Source organism: Ceratotherium simum, chromosome 6 (genome assembly GCF_057802395.1).
Source record: "Ceratotherium simum simum isolate JZ-2026a chromosome 6, ASM5780239v1, whole genome shotgun sequence".
Classification (NCBI taxonomy): domain Eukaryota; kingdom Metazoa; phylum Chordata; class Mammalia; order Perissodactyla; family Rhinocerotidae; genus Ceratotherium; species Ceratotherium simum.
Genome location: NC_141905.1, coordinates 6,715,167 through 6,730,419, shown reverse-complemented (window position 1 = coordinate 6,730,419; position 15,253 = coordinate 6,715,167).

The window sequence follows — 15,253 nt, the reverse complement described above, 5'->3', positions numbered from 1 at the left end:
GTGCACACTGAGGAGGTCCAGAGGTTTCTTAGATTTGTGACCGAAGACAGCGACACTGTTCAGATCTCAAAGGCCAGCCTATTCCACCCATATGGCAGCTCCTTGGGGGGATCCTGGTTCCTGGGAGAGTGGGAAGCAGCCTGAAGTGACGGGGTCCCGCTTTTCCCAGACTCACCTTAACGAGGATCCCTGAGACCGTACACAAGGCAGGCAGCTCTGCACACAGCGGGTTACGTGGCTTACATTTATTCAGGTGACTGAATAAACCTTTCTGAACTTCTTTCCTTCTCAAATTAGAGCAGCCACCCCAGGCAGAAATTTCACCCCACTGGCCTCATCTTCCCTGACCGCTTCTCACTCAGAAAACCATCCCTCCCCAAGGGAGCCCGTTTCATTAGTGGACGACTCTGCTCATCGGAAAGATGTTCCTGAGCCCAGGCCAAAGTCTGCGCAGCCTCATTCATGATCATGGAAAAGCGGATGGAAATGGTAATGTGATTCCGTCCTGTACTCATTAGATTTGCATAAATGAAACCATGTGACACTGTAAAATGCGGGTGCTGGCGGGGGGGAAATGAGCACTGTCATAGGTGGCTGGCAGGACGGCCAGTGGGTTTGGTCACCCTGGAGGACAATTCAGCAGCCTCAGTTAGAGCTGAGAGATCCAGAAACTGTGTTTCTTTATCGTCTCTCGGGAGACACCCTCACATGAGCAGAGAGGCACGCCCAGAGACAGCGTTGCAGCGTTGCTTGTAATCATGAAAAACTGAGATGGCCTTGTAGTGGGTGCCGGCTGCCCACCCAGATCCCCCGTCAGGACCGTCTGCTTACGGCTCACAGCTTGCCTCTCCCCAGAAATTGTCCGCAGCTGCCTACAGGGACGAACTCACTCAGGTTACATCCCCTCTGCAGGGACAACCTCCATCCAATAACTGGACATGGAGGATGAAGGCCTGGCCCCTGGCTTCAATTTGGGGTACGTGAGGGGCTGCCCCACTCCAGAGCTCCCTGTGGAATTGGCTGAGGCCCCCATTGCAGCCGTGTCACACCCAGCCTCTCCCTCTGACCAGTCCGGTGTCCTCCCCTCCCTGAAAGGTGCAGCTCCTGGAGCACTACCTGTGTGCCCCCCGCAGTCCCGTCTCCGTCTGTTGCCCTGGGAGCCGGATCTGTGACAGACCACATATCCACCAGTCGGCGAACAGCGGACTGAAGGGTGCCACATGCGCGTGGGGGAATAAGAAGAAGCCTACTAGTCGGTGTGCACCAGCGTGTCTCGGTATCTGAGATACAGCACTGAGAAGGCAGGCTGCAGCGTGAAACGTACAGTGTGAGGTCAGTTACACAAATAAAAACCCACAAAAATCTGCATGTCTTCTAGGTACACGCTTCCATAGAAGGAAGTAGTTTATAAAAGGACCAGAAGGACACACAGCAAACAGCAGGAAGGTGAGGAATGTCAAAAAGACATTTTGCTTTATCTATAAAGGTCTTTTTTTCTTACTTCTGTGATTTTTTTTTAAAAAATACATATACAGGGACAAGAATGGAAGTGAATAAACTGGTGTTGAGAGTGTTGGTTTTGGGTGGTTAAAAGATGGGTAATTGTTTTGTTTGGGGTTTTTTTGTTTGTTTGTTTGTTTCTTTAGGATTTTTTAAATTAAAAAGACAAGAAAAAATATCCTGTAGTCATGGCCTCTGAACGGGCAGAAGACTCAGCTGTCAGCCTCTGAATTGGGGTGTCCTTGGGTGTGGACCCACATGATGGACTGACACAGACCTGACCGCTCCTCTCTTTAAGTCTTCTAAATCCTGGGACATCCAGCTTTCCCATAATGAATACTCCACATGGGCTTGTCCAAGCTCTGAAGACCAGGCTTTGAAAAGGCCTTCCTTTCCCTAATATAAACATCAGTTAGGAATGCTTTCAGCTGCAGGCTTTAGAAAACATGACTCAGTTGCTAAAAGATTTGCTTTTCTCACAAAACACGGGTGTGAAGGTGAGCAGCTGCCTAGCGTTGGTCAAGAGCTAGGTGATGTGAGAGTTAGCATCTCAGCAATGCTCCGGCCTTTAGCATATGCTTCGCTCCTCATGGCCACAATATGGCTGCCTTGACACCAAGCATCACATCTTTATTCCCAATGAGAAGAAGGGGAAGCAGCAACCCACAGAGGTTGCTGGTCCAGAGATCCCTAGCAGGCTTCTGCTTATATCTCATTGACTAGACCGGGGTCCACTGGCCAGCCTTAGCTGCAACAGAGGGTTCAAACAGAAGTCCACTTTCCCAGCCTCTGTGGTAAAGGGAACCAGGGAGGAAGGAGACAGGCATGGTTGCTAGGATCTCCAGCAAGAGCAGCTACCACACACACCTTGTCCAGGGCCCACCTCCAGGCCTGCAGCTCTTTCAACCCTCACCCTGTCCCTCCTCTCTTCTCCTGCAGGCGAGTGTCCACTGGGGCCTCCACAGAGTCTCCACAGCACTGGGCAGTGGCCTCTGTCATCATCCTGGCAGCAATTTCCTGGTGTGTTTGTCCTCCCACTTGTGAGCTTGGTCTGTCTCTGGGTCCCCCACACCGAGCCTAGGCCTGGGCCCAGCGCACAGCTAGATGAGTGTCCGTCCCCTCCTCCGTCCTCATAGTCCAGCACTGTGATGGCACCTACCTCTACCTGTTACCTACCTGTTTGTACTTCTGAGACTGACCAGGCTGAAAGGTGAGAAGAGAGGCTTCCACAGCCAGCTGGACTCCAGTCTTTCGGTGTTCTGACCTCCCCCGCACGTGCTGACACCCTTCCTCAGGGGCCAGGGGACATCCTCAGGCCAGGGCAGTGGGAGGCACCAGCACTATGGAAAATGAAGGCAATGGCTGCCCAGGCCAAACTTGCACCTGTGACTCTCGGCAGTGCACACGGAAGGGAAGGCGAGACCCTGCTCCAAAAGCACAGAGAGGCAGGCGTTTTTCAAATCCCCAACAACATCCGAGGTGCAGCCCCCCCCACAGCTGTTGGACAGCATCCCTGGGTCCACAGAGCTGGATGGCAAGCGTGTGAGCTCTGTGACCTTCTCAGGACGCCGGTGTCACACTCACACTCTGGAGGCCACATCGGGCACACCCCCAGAGTCTTCGGGGTCATCCACATCAGTGCCTGGACTGTCCTTCCTTTGCCTGGACGTTGCTCCCACCGGGCAGTGCTTGACTGACCTCTTCCTCTGGCTCAGTGACCGTCATCCTGGTTTGCCAGGGATGGTGCTGGTTTATGCCTGTTGTCCCTGGATAGTTAACATTAAAGTCCCTGTTTAGATGACACGTTACATGGCGTCCATACTCAGGGACAGCTCAGGGGCCAATTACAGAGGTCAGTCGGGAGCTGCAGGTGGGAAGGGCACGGGGTTGGGGTAGCCTGGCCAGGGCTCAGACCCTGACCGGTTACTTACTGGCTCATGGCCACGTCAAAGGACACAGGCTCACTGAGTCTTGAAGTCCTTGCTTATCACCCAAAAAGGGACAAACAAACGTTTCCCAGGTACTTAGGAAAACTTCACTGGGGTCCTTGCTTCTCCTTCTGAGTGATGCTTAGGAAAATGTTGGAGCACCTCATTACCTTCTCCATACGCTGCTGCACTGAAACCTTCATTTTTCCTCATAGCTTTTTGTCTCCTGCTCTTCATCTTCTGTCCCAGGTTCTCCCAGTATCTTCGGCCTTCCTACCTGTACCTGGGTTGGAAGTGAGAGTTGCGTCCACCAGCACTTGCCCTCTGCACACACACACGCCAGACGTGCTCCATGCGCTGACACCCGAACTGGAGACTTAGCCAAACGCTTGGGGACCTCAGACACAACGCTCCGCAGCCTGGATGTGCCTGGTCCCAGGGCCTCACCCACAAGATCCTGACGCATGTTACTTATTGGGGTACAGACGTGTCTGATGGACCTGGGAGAAACGGGAGAAAGAAACGCAAGAAGATGGGCGATGTCTTGGGGGAAAATTAACAAAAGTGAGGACGGCATCTGGCCAGCAGGCCCTGCTCGGCAGCAGCGTGTCGGTGGCCCCAGACAGAGTGAGGCCACCCCAGATAAGACATGTGGGGAAGAGAGGACCATGGGTAACCAGGCCGAAGAGCACCATTGGGAGGGAAAGCTGGTGGAATTATAGCACGAGGGGCACTAGCTCCCTGATCTTCCAGAAGAGGACTGGGCACTAGAAAAGGAAGACCTTTCCTTAGTGGCTGGAGAGAGAGAGACAGAGATGAGCAAGAAGGGCAGGAGGGAGCCTCCTGGACAGCAGATGTTCAAGGGACATCGGAGGTCGAGGGCAGCTGAGCCCCGTGGCCTGAGCAGAGCCGCAGCAGCAGCATGGAAGCCCAAGGGAGAGGCAGCAGCCATGAGGCCAACTGGGCTCCGCCTGGCCCCTGGGTGCAGGTGGGCTGGTGGGCGCGGGCGCCAGATCGTGCAGGCTTGGAGTGATGAGCACTTTGAAGATGCCTCCAGGAGCCCACATCTGACAGAGGACAGAAGAACTCAGCCCGTCCACGAGGGGCAAGGTGGAAACAAGAGCAGGATGCTGTAGACACAACCAGATCCCTCCACACTGAGGAAGACCCTAAGACACCAAGTGAGGCTGGCTTGACCAACAGACAGAAACTTAGCAGAACCCAGGGAACTCCTTTTGTGGTACCACTGTGAGGCAGGGAAAAGGCAGCAACGCTTTTCCAAAAGAGATGGCTGGCTGTGGTATTGCGGTGGGGACAATGCTGTCTTTCTACTTGTCGGTCTGTGACTCCTTCACAGAAGCGCTCTTAGCTGGCACAGAGGCAAAAGCAGAGGGGAACTCGGCATCAAGCAGATGTTCCAGAAATGCTCTTAGGAGGAGAAGCGATGACAGTGAACCATCAACATTGTAAGTTAGTTTGGACCAGCTTCTAGCACGCACTGTTGGAATATTCACTGGAGCCCTCGGCTGCAACTGCTCAGGGGCAGCATGTGAGTGCAGGGGGCTCTGCACAGGAAGCCGTGACCGAGCAGCCCGAGTAGTGTCTCCGTGCCACTGGGAGAAGCTGTTATGCACAGAAACGGAACAGCAGGATGACCTGCTTCCGTAGCTGGTTTGCTTGAGGAGGCATTGGAAAAGCATGGACGACTTCAACATTTTAGGGCAGCAAAATTACTCTGTATGATACTGCAATGATGGGTACACATCAGTATACATTGGTCCAAACCCATAGATTGTACAACACCAAGAGTGAACCTAATGAAGACTATGGACTCTGGGGTATTATGATGTGTCAATGTAGGTTCATCAGTTGTAAAAATGTACCACTCTAGTGGGGGATGTTGATAACGGGTGAGTGAGGGCATGAGTGAGGGCAGGGGGTTTATGGAAAATCTTTGGATCTTCTGCTCAATTTTGCTGTAAACCTAAAACTGCTCTAAAAATTAAAGTCTACTAAAAAAATTCAAAAATAAAATTAAAAAAACGACTTCTTCCCTGGTTAACTGTTGACCAGCGTCATTGAATAGCATTCTATGTGGAAAACTATGGGCAGATACATGCCACACAAACAGCAAAAAGTAGTGGAAGCTGAGAGAAAACTGAAACAAGTGTGTGTCCCAAGTTACCAGCCAAATTGCAAACACATGTCCAGTAGCAACAGTGCATCTGGCCCTGTGGGTGGGACACTGGCACCACCCGCCACCCCAGAATCCTGGACGGGAGGGGCCCGTGGGAACTGCTACCCTACATGGCCTGGCCAGGGGCACTCCTAGGGCCCTCCTAGTTTGCGGGGTGGATTATGGACAGCGTGTTGGCTACACTGGAAAAAATACATTGGCCTGAAAATGCCAGCACAGACAGAGGAGCCATCTCCCAGCCCCCTCAAAGGGGTCCCCGTGTGGGAAGTTTCTTTTCCTGCCAGACCACCCAGGAAATGCACACCCATAACACTAACAGTCACAGTTGCCATGCAGATCCACATTCTTCCTTCAGACTATGATTTTGTTCATCGAATCTGCAAAAATACTCTCCAGCTACAGGCAGCCACCACCATTGTCCCTATCAATTATGCTGCCAGTAGGGCAGAATGTGAGCTGCTTTTAAATTCTTAACTTTATATGTTCTGCCTCTGACCATTTTTGTCTTTCCTTCTCTCTCTTTTTGTTTGCAATAAATTTGGTAGGGGAGTTTTCAATTAAAAAAGACATGGGGTTTGGAGGAGGCGGGTGGCACCCAAGAAGACAGCAGCAGCCAGGGCTGAGGGCGGATGGAAAGGCAGAGGGGACCCTGGAGAGACAGAGGGGCCATCAGACCCAGGACTTCAATGGGACACTTGGCCCGAGACCCAGAGGACCAGGGCAGAGGGGCTGTCAGCATCACCTGATGGCATCTCAGGCCCAGCTCAGCCCCGGCTGAGTGCGGACCCCGAAAACATATGACCTCAACCTGATCCTCAGGACCTGTGGGTGTGACCTCATACGGCACAATGAGGGACTACTGTCTTCATGGCAAAAGATGTGATGAAGGATCTTGAGAGGAGGAGCATGTCCTGTATCATCCACATGGGCCCTAAATGCACGCAAATGTATCCTTATGAGACAGACACACGGAGAGAAGATGGACAGAAGAGGAGGAGGTGATGTGAGCAGAGACAGAGACTGGAGTGGTCTCCAGGAGAGACATGTCGAGGCATGCCTGGAGCCACCAGAAGCTGGAAATGGTGAAGAACGGATTGTCCCCTAGAGCCCCCAGAAGGAATGCGGCCCTGCCGACACCTTTATCTCAGACTTCTGGCTTCCAGAACTGGGAGAGAATAAATCCCAGTTGTTTTAAGCCACCCAGTGTCTGGTAATTTGTTACAGAAGCCACAGGAAACTAACACCGCACATTGCCCTGCCCTGGTGGGCTTGTGGGCTGGACTTGTGGGGACCAGGTTCCTGCTTGTTCCCAGGCCATGGGGTTTGTCTGGGGGCAGAGTGTCCTCTTGAGCAGGGAACGTAAGTACAAAGGCACAGCGTGATCTCAAGTGCACACACATGTACACACATCTGTGTGCACATGTGCGCGAGCACACACACACACACACACATAGGCACACCAAGCCCAGCAGAGATTGGCCATCCTTCCTGAGTCAGCTCAGCTCATGCTCTGGGCCGAACCCCTGAACTGCTGAGCCCCGGAGATAAGAGGACGATGCAGCATGTTGTCAAGAGCTGAGGACAGGAGACAATAAAGCAAACTCTCACAGGATCACCGAGAGGAGAGGCTGTCCAGCCAAACAGAGGAGGCCCTGGCAGAGCAGATGGAGCAGTGGGCTCAAGCCGACTCGGACATCTGAGAAAGCAGGTGGAGGAAGGCTACGTCTCACTTAACGTTTTATGAGAAGCAGGGCACTATTGTGGCTAGAAGGTCAGGGGCAATGGGATGAGGAGTTTATGTTTTAGAGAAATTCAAGTCATTGATAGCACATGTGTGTTTGTGGTCAATGAGACTGTAATTTTTTCCGGAACCTGTTTGCCATACTGAGAATTCAAGTGATCTCGGAGCCTGAACCATCCTGGGAACAAACAGAAATGCCTCATGTGAGTGTGAGGAGGGCATGGCTTTTTGGAGTAAGCATTCAGTTCAAGTTTTGACTCTGCTACTTACTGTGCCCTTGGAGAATAACTTTGACCTCTCTACGCCTGTTTCTTCACCTATAAAATGGGAACAATGCCACCTTTGATGGTTAATTCTATGTCAATATAACTAAGCTCCGGTGCCAAGTTGTTTGGTCAAACACTAGTCTAAACATTACTGTGAAGGTATTTGTGAATGTGATTAACATTTGCTACCTGTTGACTTTAAGTAAAGCAGATTACCCTCTATAATGTGGGTGGGCCTCATCCAATCAGTTGAAGGCCTTAAGAAGAAAGACTGAGGTCTCCTGAGGAAGAAGAAATTCTGCCTCAAGATTGCCTGAGTTTCCAGCCTGCTGGGATCTGCCCTACATATTTCAGACTTGCCAGCCCCTGCAATCACACGAGCCACAACTTAAAAATAAATCATCTCTGGGGCTGGCCCAGTGGTGTAGTGGTTAAGTTCCTGTGCTCTGCTTCAGCGGCCCAGGGTTCACGAGTTCGGATCCCAGGTGCAGACCTATGCACTGCTCATCAAGCCCTGCTATGGGGGCATCCCATATAAAGTGGAGGAAGATGGGCATGGATGTTAGCCCAGGGCCAGCCTTCCTCAGCAAAAAGAGGAGGACTGGCAGATGTTAGCACAGGGCTGATCTTCCTCACAAAAATAAATAAATAAATAAATAAATAAATAAATAAATAAATAAATAAATCATCTCTATCTATATATGGTTCCCTGAAGAATTCCTGACTAAGCATTACTGATCTCACTAGATTGTAAAGATTAAATGAGAAAGTGCTAGAACACCTGGATTTCCACATACAAGAGAATGAATTTGTACCCTTACCTCACATCACATATAAACATTAACTCAAAATGGATCAAAGACCTAAATACAGGAGCTAAAACTATAAAACTCTTAGAAGAAAATGTAAGGGTAAGTCTTCATGACATTGGAGTTGGCACAGGATTCTTAGATGTGACACCAAAAGCAAGAACAACAAAAGAAAAGTTAGATAAACTAGACATCATCAAAATTTAAAAACTTTTGTGCTTCAAAGGACACCACCAAGAAAGTGAAAAGACATCCCACAGAGTGGGAGGGAATACTTGCAAATCATTTATCTGATAAGGGACTTGTATCTAGAATATATAAAGAACACCTGCAACTCAATAATAAAAAGACAAATCACCCAATTTAAAAATGGATGTAGGATCTGCATATACATTTCTCAATAGAGGATACACGAATGGCCAATAAGCACATCAAAAGATACTTGCCATTGTTAGTTACTAGGGAAATGCCAATCAAAACTACATCATACTCACTAGGATGGCTAGAATCAAACAGTCAAATGATAATGAGTGTTGGTGAGAATGAAGAGAGATCTAGACCCTCACACACTGCTGATGGGAGTGTAAAATGGTGCAGCCACTTTAGAAAACAGTGTAACAGTTCCTCAAAAAGTTAAACATAGAGTTACCATATGACCCAATAATTCCACTCCTAGGCATATGCTCAAAAGAAATGAAAATATATGTCCATGCAAAAACTTATATACCAATGTTTATAGCAGCATTATTCACAATAACCAGAAGATGGAAACAATCCGAGTGCCCGTGAGCAGATGAATGGATGTACAGAACTTGGCAGGTATATCTGCACAAGGGAATACTACTCAGCCATAAAAAGAATGAAGTACTGACCTGTGCTACAACATGCATGAATCTTGAAAATATTATGCTAAAAGAAAGAAGTCAGTCAAAAAAGACCACGTATTATATGATTCCATTCATATGCAAGTCCAGAACGGGGAAATCTACAGAAATAAAAAGCAAAGGAGTGGTTTCTTAGGGCTAGGAGGCAGAGATGGGGGGAATGGTGGATAGGGGGTAACAGCTAAAGGGGACAGGGTTTATGGGGGGAATGATGGATAGGGGGTAACAGCTAAAGGGGACAGGGTTTCTTTTTGAGGTGATGAGATTGTTCTAAAATTATTGACACCCAAGGACACCCCAATTCAGATGATGCTTGTACTTTTCTGTGAATATACTAAACAACGTTGAATTGCGTGCTTTAAATAGGTGAATTACATGTGTGGGAATTATGTCTTTATTTATATAAATAAAGCTGTTTTTGAAACAAAGATTAAATAAAACTATGTTCATGAAAGTGATATAACACGGTACAAATGAAACACGTGATTATTTTTCAAATCCATTCTGCTTTCAAAAGCCATCTGCCTCTACCACCCACGTCTCTTTCTCTTTGTGATTTTAAGCATCTCCTCCAATCCCTCCTTGTCGGGCTGCCCTCAGAACCTCGAGCCAGGCTGTCCTCAGAGCCGGGCCCACCAGCAGGGACCAGATGCCCCTGCAGACCAAGCCCTCCCTGCAGCCTGGCCCAGCACACAGATCCTCAGTGTTCCACGTGCAGGAATCTCTACTCAGCCACCAGAAGCTTCTAGGGTGCTGATGGAGGAGGACATATGGGAGGAAGACGACTCTTGGGAGTGCTCATTAGAGATCTCCTTATCTTAGACCATCCTGGACCAGCATCCACACCTCCCAGGATCAGCTCCACACCAGGCACCCTGGACAAGAGAGAGCAGAGGGCCTGCCTCCTCGCCCAGTCCCCACCCCTCTCTGCTCCCTGCCCCTCTGTCTTACCCTGGAACCAGTCCTTACATTGAGCCAGCATCCTCATATGGTTCCACCCTCATCCCTGGATCTGAACCAGCCCTAGGCCCCAGGCCCTCCAGGGTCTGTGCCCCTACCTGCTCCCAGGCCGCCCGGCTGGCCCTGCTCTTAGATTTCCTCGACTGTGATCCACTCAGAACTCCCAGCCTCCCTGTGTCATCTTATCTTACCTCCTGGATTCCCAGGGGCAGGGGTGGTACTCTGCCTCCCGGGTTCAGGCTTCACCCCAGCATCCAGCAGACTATCTGCCCTGGAGTTATCAGAGACACGATACTGCTGGCGCTACCAAATCCAAAGGGGATCTGGCTCCTGCCCTTGCCTCCACCACCCCCCCACCTCCCACCACAAGTCCATGCCTGGGCCATGACACAGAGACAGGAGCTAAAGCCCAGGTAGGTGTGTGCAGATCCCCAGTGGACAGCAGTGTCCTCCCTCCCATCAGCCGGGCCGTCACTCCTCAGCTCTGTGATCCTAGCAAGTCCGGGAGCCTCCCCACACCTCAGCTTCCTCCTCCATAAAATAGGAGGCACGGTGGTTTAGGAGAAATCCCTTACATGAGGGATGTGGACGAGGCCTGTGAGTGAAGTCGCTTCCTACACAAGGCCTCACAGATCTGGGGCAGCAGGAAACCGGCCTGACTCTTGCTTACTATTCTTATGACCTTAACTTTCTGGTAAAAAAGATCTGTTAGACATGAATTCTTTCCAAATTTCAAATTCCTTTTTCATTTATTTGTGAAAATCTTGCGTTCCCAGAACCTCCTCAGGCCCTGCTCTCCTGTGCTCTGTCTCCAGGCAGGCTCTGGCCACCTTACTCCCATTGTCCCTAAACTTGAATTTCTGCCCCACTACACAGAAACTGCTTGGTGCAGAGAAGGGGCAGGACAACTATGTGCTTTAGAGAGGTTTCCATCCTGCAGAGAAAGCATGTAGGCGACAATCCCACTGCTGATGGGGACTGGAGCCCCTGACACACCTCAGAACTCATCGCAGTTCAAAGGCTCCCCCAGGCCCCGACCAGGCTCATTGCCTGGCACACAGCGCCCCCTGGAGGCGCTGGTGGGAGCTGCACCTGCCGTTATTCCAGTTCTCTTCTGCCTTTCCATCAGGCAAGTGGTGTCAGCTTTGGGGCTGTGAACATTTCCTAAGGTAAGTGATTAACAGCTGGAGTAATCTATATTCTGGGACTTCAGTTATTGTTTTCCTTTCACGGAACAAAGCTGGGAACATGCTAAGTTGAGAAGTGGAAATAAAGAAATAAGAAACCCTCCTTCCTTGCCTAGAGCAGTATTTCTTAGATAAATAATTAAAATAATATCAACTTACATAAACCATTTCATAAAATAGAAATATGAAGAAACAGGAAGAGGAAAAAATACTTCCCAACTCATTTTATGCGGTCAGCCTTATCTTGATACCAAAGTCAAAAGAAAAAAAGACGACAATGGATATTCCTCAAGAGCAGGTAAAAATCCTCAACAAAACACTAGTAAATCAAGTCCTACAAGATAGAGAAAGGATAATACATCATGACCAATGAGATTTATCCCACAAATGCTAGGCTAATTAGAAAAGCAATCAATGTAATCAACAATATTAACAAACTAAAGAAGAAAAAAACATATGATCATCTCAATAGATGCATTTGATAATATTCAATATCCATTTTTTTTAAACTCCCCAAACACTAGGACTAGAAGATAATTTTCTTAAACTGATAAAGAGCATCTGCCAGAAACAAACAAACAAACAAATCTACAGCTCACATCATACTTCATGGTGAAAGACTGAATGTTCCCCCCAAGTCAGGATCAAGGCCCTGGAGGTCCGAACAAGTGCAATAAGGCAAGAACAAGAAATGAAGTCTGTAGAAGGGAAAGAAAGAATACAACACTAATATCCCCTTAGAAAATCCCAAGGAATCTACAAAAAAACATACTAGGATGAATAAATGAGTCTAACAAGGTTGCAGGATATAAGATCAACATGCAATGTATAACTGGAAATTAAAAGTTAAGTAAAAAAGTGTCATTTACAATAGCACCCAAAACTATGAGAAATAGATATAAATCTAACAAAATATTTATATAATCTGTATGTTGAAATCATACTATGTGGATTAAAAAAACAAAGAAGACCTAAATAAATAAAGAGATATACCATATTCATGTATTGGAAGACTCAGTATTGTTAAGATGTCCGTTGTCCCCCAAACTGGTCTATAGATTCAATTCAATCCCAATCAATTGCCTGGTTCTAAAATCAATTATGTGAATCCAAAAATCAATTATCTGAATCTGAAATTTATATGGATAATCAAAAAAACTAGAATAGCCAAAGTAATTTTGATGAAGAGTAACAAAGTTGGAGGACTCACACTACGTGTTTTCAAGACATACTACAAACTATAGCAACCAAGACAGTGTGGTGTCAGTGAAAAGACAAACAGGTGAATGCATCAGAACAGAGTTCATAAATAGACCCACACATATGCAATAAATCACTTTTTGACCAAATGCCAGGGCAACTCAATGGAACAAGAATGTCTTTTCAATAACTAGTGCTGGATCAACTGGATATCCACATGGAAAAAAATAAACCTCGACCCCTACCTCACATCATACATAAAAATTAACTCAAAGTAGATTATAGATGTAAAGCCTACAACTATAGAACTTTGAGAACAAAATATTAAAGAAAAGCTTTGGGATCTTGGGATAGGCAAAGATTTCTTACATATGGCACCAAAAATATAAATCATAAAAGAAAAAATTGATAAATTGGAATTCATCAAAAGTAAAATCTTTTAATCTTCAACAGACACTATAAAGGGCATGAAAAGACAAATCAAACACAGACTGGAAAGAAATATTTGCAACACATATATCAGGCAAAAGATCCATACCCAGAATATAAAAAATAACTCTTACTTTATCAATAATAAGACAAACAACAGCCTCCTTTCCCCCACTCCTAACAAATGGGCAAAAGATTTAAACAGACATTCCACCACAGACTATATACAAATGGCCAGTAAATAAATAAAGAGATGCTCAACATCATTAGTAATCAAGGAAATGCCAATTAAAATCACAATAAGAAGCCACTATATACCCATTAGAATGGCTAAAATTAAAGTCTGACCATACACACCAATTGTGGGCACTGATGTGAAGGAATTGGAAGTCTCATGTTGCTGGTAGAAATTTAAATTTTAGAAAACAGGTTGTTTCTTAAAACCTTAAACATACATTCCTGTCCTAGTGAAAATAAAAACATATGTCCACACAGAGACGTATACTCAAATATTCACAGCAGCTTGATTTGTAATAGTTATGTACTGGAAGCAACCTGCAGGTCTATCAACATGTGAGGGGGTAACAGATTGTGGTACACCTAGAGAATGGACTACTACTCAGCAATAACGTAAATAAACTACTGGTACACTCAACAACATAAGTGGATCTCAAAATCATTATGCTGAGTAAAAGACAGATAAAAAACAGTACACGTGGTATAATTCCATTTATATAAAATTTCAGAAAATGCAAACAAATCTCTAGTGATGACAGAAAGCAGATCGGTGTTCGTCTGGAGATGGAGAGGCAGTGGGGGGTGGATAAGAAAGCAGCACGAGAAAAATTTGAGGGTGAAAGAAATACACATCGTCTTGATTGCGGTGATAGTTTCATGGGTGTACACACATGTCAAAACTCACCAAACTGTACACTTCAAAATATGGGCAGTTTATTGTATGTCAATTACACATGGATTAAGATGTAAAAAATAGAAAAATTACACATTTATTATATAATTTAAAAGTTACTGGAAAATATAATAAAGAAAACAAGCCAAAAAAAGTGCACACACTCGTTGATTCAGCAAGTCCAGGTATGGGAATTTCTTCTACAGAAACAAGAAGCCTCGGTCCTTAAGAACATGTGTTTAAGAACATTTATCACAATATTGTTTACAGAAGCAAAAACAGAAACAACTTTAAATATCCCTCCCTAGGGGAGCAGACTACTACACGGCCATTAAAAGGATGAACTTTATGTATATGCTCCAACTTGGAATGATATTTCTGCTATATGTTAAGTGAGCAAAACAAAATGCAAATTGCTGTATATACTATTATGAGATGACAGTAGATAGATGGATAGAAGTATGGATGGATGCGTGGATGGGTGGCTGGGTGGATGGGTGGCTGGATGTATGGGTGGGTAGGTGGACTGATGGATGCATGGACGGATGGATGGATGGACGGATGGACGGATGGGTGGGTGGGTGGATGTATGGATGGATGGACGGATGGACGGACGGATGGACGGACGGGTGGACGGACGGGTGGACAGGTGGGTGGATGGATGGATGGATGGATGGTTGGATGGACGGATGGATGGATGGATGGTTGGATGGATGGATGGTTGGATGGGCGGTTGGATGGGCGGATGGATGGATGGATGGATGGATGGATGGACGGATGGATGGTTGGATGGATAGGTGGATGGGTGGATGGATGTATGGGTGGGTAGATGGACGGATGGATGGATGGACGGATGGGTGGATGGGTGGATGGATGGGTGGGTGGGTGGATAAATAGCCAGACAGACAAGGCCTCTGGCTACAGCAAAAAGTGAATCTGTATTGTAACAGGTGATTTGCTCCTTCCTGGCTTGCCCAGGCTCCAAGTGTTCTCCATCTGACCATCCCAACAGCACACTTTCTGTGCCATTGTCCCCATTTTTTGTTTTTTGTTTTCTCTATGAGGAAGATCAGCCCTGTGCTAACATCTGCCAATCCTCTTTTTTTTTTTTTTTTTTTTTTTTTTGCTGAGGAAGACCGGCCCTCGGCTAACATCCGTGCCCATCTTCCTCCACTTTATATGGGACACCGCCACAGCATGGCTTGCCAAGCGGTGCATCGGTGCGCGCCCGGGATCCGAACT